Consider the following 4,887-nt stretch of genomic DNA (forward strand, 5'->3'; position numbering starts at 1 on the left):
AAATGAATTAGTTATTCACAACTGACCGGCTTATAGGTAAGTGTGAAAGGAAACTTGAGAATCCTGATTTGAGTCGATGGCCAAAGTATCGATGAACCAAACTCAAAGGGCTGGACTTTCATAATTTTTCTATTTTAAAAGAGCTCATTATTCTAAGGTTACAAAATTACAACATTTTAATTTTCCAGTTTACGTGTTGTTTAATTTGATTTGAATAAAATAAGGTTAAGTGCTAAACTTTAAGTTGCATTTCACAGGTTGTTTTCTGTGTTTTTAATCATGTCTGCTATTTTACTCTAACAAACTGAATAATAAAATTTCAACCTTTGTCCAGCTTTTAAATCGCACACTTAATATTAAAACCATTATAGTCGCAATATAGCTTTTTCAAAAGCAAAAATAAAAACATATGCACCATAAATAAAAGCACTTTCATCAACGTATCTAGAGACCAGCTATATTAATTCCTACACTTTTCATTACTAGTATGCCAAGGTTAGCTTCCAGAATTATTTGATAATCATTCTATGGTATTTTTTGGAGTCTGTGAAAACTGAAAATCCCTGCCAGTCTTTTCGTTAAAGTCAGGTAACTTATGTTAGCAAATAAAATCCGTTTTCTTCCTCTTCTCGTTCTATTTTCAATGGTCAACCATTACAATAAGGCATTTTCACGATGACGTAACTTTACTACAGCTCTTAGAACGCTGGACATGATTTTGGTTTCTTTTAAAAATGTCTGCTTTCGTTGTTTTAATCTCAGGGGGATTAGTGTATTTCGTTCAATTGGAAAAGTTAAAAGGAAGTTAGTAATTATAGAAGGTGTCCGGAGAGTTTCACGTGAAGTCACAGCGGCCACATGTTATGTAAACAATTAAACGCACTATTTAAGAGATACCATGACGAAAATGACCTATTGAAAAGTTTCAATTTTATGCAGTTCGGTATTGCTACGAGTTATCATCAGTTTCTCCAATCATTATCAGAGAAATTGAAAGTAGATCCTAAGAAGTTTTGGTCCTCCCATGCTATTAAATAAAAAACAAAGAGGCTGCCTACAGTTGTCACCTATAAAGATAGATCTGCTTCTGAATCTGCCGACAAGGCTGCTTTGTTTAATTAATTTTGTAGTACTGTTTATAGTTCAGATAACGTAAATTATGAAGATCTCCAAGTTGATGTCTTGTACCCTGATCTTCTTTTTAAAATTTCCACCACTCAGAGTGAGGTTGAGAACATCTTAGTTAATCTGGACGCTAAGAAGACAACTGGTGTCGATGGTATCCCTGCAAGAATTTGAAATCATGTGCCCAGGAGTTTTCGATGCCCCTGACTAAGCTGTTCAACCTGTCGTTTAGTTTAGGTGAAGTCTCCTTGACTTGGAAAAGAGCTAATGTTACACCACTTTTTAAAGACAATGCCAAGGAGAATGTTGAAAACTATAGATCTATCTTCTTGCTATCGATCTTGGGTAAATTTCAGGAAAGAATTATCCATTGTGCCATCTACTCTCATGTTTCACCTTTTCTTACTGATTGGCAGCATGGCTTTGTGAAAGGGCGTTCCTGTAAAACTCAGCTGGTTCTCGCTCACCCTATGTGGAGCAAACGCTGGATTCCGGTCTCCAGGTTGATGCCGTGTTTTTGGACTTGGCTAAGGCGTTCGATCGCGTGAACCATAAGGTACTACTGCATAAATTGTGTAACTTTGGAATATCAGGGTCGCTGCTAGCCTGGTGTGGTGACTATTTATCGAATTGTAAGCAAAGAGCAGTGGTTGATGGCAAATGTTCTAGCTGGCCGGATACCACATCTGGCGGGCCGCAGGGGTCCATTTTGGGTCCCCTGTTTTTTGTTATTTTCATCAGTGATCCGCCTAAGGCGGTTAGTCAATAAACTTCTGCGGCACTATATGCAGATGACTATAAGGGGTTTAGGGTGGTAAACTGTCCAAATGATCTAATGATGTTTCAAGATGATCTAGATAGTTTGTGCACTTGGAGTCAACAGAACAGGATGACCTTCAATGTTAAGAAATCCAAGTTGATGCGCATTACCCAGAAGAAACAACCATTCAGATCTAGCTGCACCCTAAACGGATCTGTCATACAAGAAGTTTATGAGTTGTGCGAGCTCGGTTTGCTTACAAACCATCATCTTTCTTGGAACTCTCATGTTGATGCCATTACAAATAAAGCTAATGGATTTTAGGCCTGCTTAGAAGATCTTGTAGAGGTTGGAAGGATACCGAAACCCTGAAAGTGCTGTACTGCACGTTGGTGAGATCGCAAGTTGAATATGGATCAGTTGTGTGGTCGCCATACACCGCAAGAAACATTGACAAGCTTGAGTGCATACAGCGGAGGGGAACAACATTTATTCTCGCAAAAGGAATTTTACCTATGACGAGCGCCTAAAATGTCTTAATTTCCTGTCGCTTGAAAGGACACGCTATCTTTTTTATGTCACATTTTTGTATAAGGCTTTGAATGGATACTCGAAAGTGGATGTATCTCCGTTTCTGAACATTTATTCTTGGGATGATCCGTACAGGTTTAGACATGTTGATGACTATTCCTTGACGACGAATTTTGCTAGAACGACTAACTTTAAATACACTCATTTTAATAGAATTGCTGAAATGTGGAATTCGATACCCTTAGATATTAGATTATCTCCCAGTCTTGCAGTTTGTAAGTCAGGAATGAAGACAGTTTTTAATGTTTTTATATTTGATTTAATATTTTTCTGATTGTTATTATATATTTATTTATTTAGATTAGCTTCATGGTGATCTGTCTCGCATGGAGTGTTCCACTCTTTTACAGATTATCCTTATGGCTTTGTTAGTGTGTACATTTATATTTATCTGCCATTAAATTGTAATAAATAAAAAATAAATAAATAAGTCATCTTAAATTTTAGAGCAATCAACCCTTCGCATCTTGTTAAAGTCGACATCCATTTGAAGAAGGCTTGTGTACAAGTCATTAAGAATAACCGAAACACGAAGTGCCACGCGGTGAATTGTGGGTGTACCGATGGTAGCATTTAAGGATCGAGTAGAGTTATGAACGGTGACCTGGGAAGTGCGCATGGGCATACCTAGTGGGAGCTGATTTCCGCTGGTTACAGTTACAGTTGAAACATTTGTTGTTGTCTTTGTTTCCTGCAATTGTAATAATGATAGTTTATATGTCAGTGGAACGGATAACGTAATTTTTATTTCAACATTAAGTCTTTGATGAAACTAATGGAAAGTAACATAATGGAGACCCCAAATAAAGGCAATAATTTATAATATTGTCTTATTCGCAATGATACGGTACATTCTTGTCATGAGACACTTAATTCATATGCGTTTGGTATTTCTTTCATCTAACTTTAAAGTGCAACTGAGATTGTGTTTTCAGAAAATTTTCAGCATTTATCCTTTAGACAAAGGCAATTGGCAACAGAGGGTCTTTGCAGTATAAGCATCGTAGTAGAACCCTCGAACAAACAAGATACGTTATTTATCTGGCTGAGACATTTCCTTTTTTCAAACGATTCATGCCGAGGTGAGACTCACTTGTAATAGCGGGGCGCAAAATTTAACTCGATATTTTTATACTGTACACTAAATTGATGTAAGAAAACATTAAAAAATGATTTTCAATCATACACTTCAACTACTACTTTAGTAATTAACATTTTATTTGTCCAGCTTACAATATTAAATATTGCTTGTAGTCTGCGCAAAAGAGCGATCATCGACTGCAGCTCATTCTCCAGGTTCCTCAAATGCTGTGCGGCTGTTGAACCATTGGCAAATCTTTGAAAATCAGCTGCAGAGGCTTTAATCAAGGGCAAGAAGCTGCTTAGTATGCTCTGATCAGAAAGAAGGAGGCCTTGAGTCTGAAAATAAATCAATAAACGGGTTAGTTGAGTGAGAAACAGAGCGCACTTACGGTGCTCGGTTTACGGTAAAAAATTTATCATTACAGTCATTGAGCGAAATAACCAAAGGGTTGATTGATGGTATTCTTAATAAATAACACTGAACGTTTTTTTTTTTGTGGTTAATTATTAAACCGAACGTTACTGAATTACTAGGATTATGATAAAACCGTGTGATGCAAGATACCTTCGTTAATCCAGTGCTGTTAAGTGGCCTGGCAATAACGGAAAAGGGGAAGGCAGCAATTCTCCATTGATCATCCGGTGTTAGCCACTTGCTAGACTGTAAAATAAACATATGAATAACTTTGATATTGTACTTTAAATTGTTATCATCGTTATGGATACAGATCGCGGTCATGACTGATACATTAATTATCATAAAAATTGTTTTACGGTAATGGTAATAGTCAACTATCAAGAAAAGGTGGATAGATGTATGGATGGATGGAACGATGGACAAATGGATGATCAATAATTAACCACTCTGATTGGATGGCAGAAGACGCGTGGATGAATGGGTCAACTCACTATATTATTGTAAGAGCTGTAAACATTTCCTCCAAGTCTCAAAGACAATGGTAGTAAATGCCATATCAAGTCTCGTACGGTTTTGTCGAGTTTGCAATAAGGCGATGATTTGCCTGCAGGTGAACAATTTGCGACGAATAATACCACAGTCAGCAAAATCCCAACCTTTTTTAGGACTTTTGGCGGGAAATCGCAGCGGTCGGACGTGTATTCATCGTGTCTGCCTAACATTGCCAAAGATGACCCCTCTCTGGCACCTACTCCTATGAAAATACACTATCTGGCTCCCTGACGATGTAATCTACCTTCTTCAATGTAAATGCCTCCCAGAAAGAATAAAAGAGGTGATCGTGGCTCAACCGAAGACGAACCAAGAAATCCGAAGAAATCCAACATGGCGGCCGAGGAAAACATTGATG

At 37.4% G+C, this 4,887-nt stretch overlaps 1 long non-coding RNA gene across 1 annotated transcript; it reads right to left on the minus strand.

Moving 5' to 3' along the window:
* Window positions 1–3,722: 3,722 nt before the first annotated feature.
* Window positions 3,723–4,636, minus strand: LOC140933289 (uncharacterized). Its single transcript, XR_012165034.1, has 3 exons — window positions 4,469–4,636; window positions 4,125–4,220; window positions 3,723–3,895 (listed from the first exon to the last, which is right to left on the minus strand). It is a non-coding gene; the product is annotated as an uncharacterized lncRNA (long non-coding RNA).
* Between the last annotated feature and the right edge of the window lie 251 nt (window positions 4,637–4,887).

This window comes from Porites lutea, chromosome 4 (assembly GCF_958299795.1).
Source record: "Porites lutea chromosome 4, jaPorLute2.1, whole genome shotgun sequence".
Classification (NCBI taxonomy): Eukaryota; Metazoa; Cnidaria; class Anthozoa; order Scleractinia; family Poritidae; genus Porites; species Porites lutea.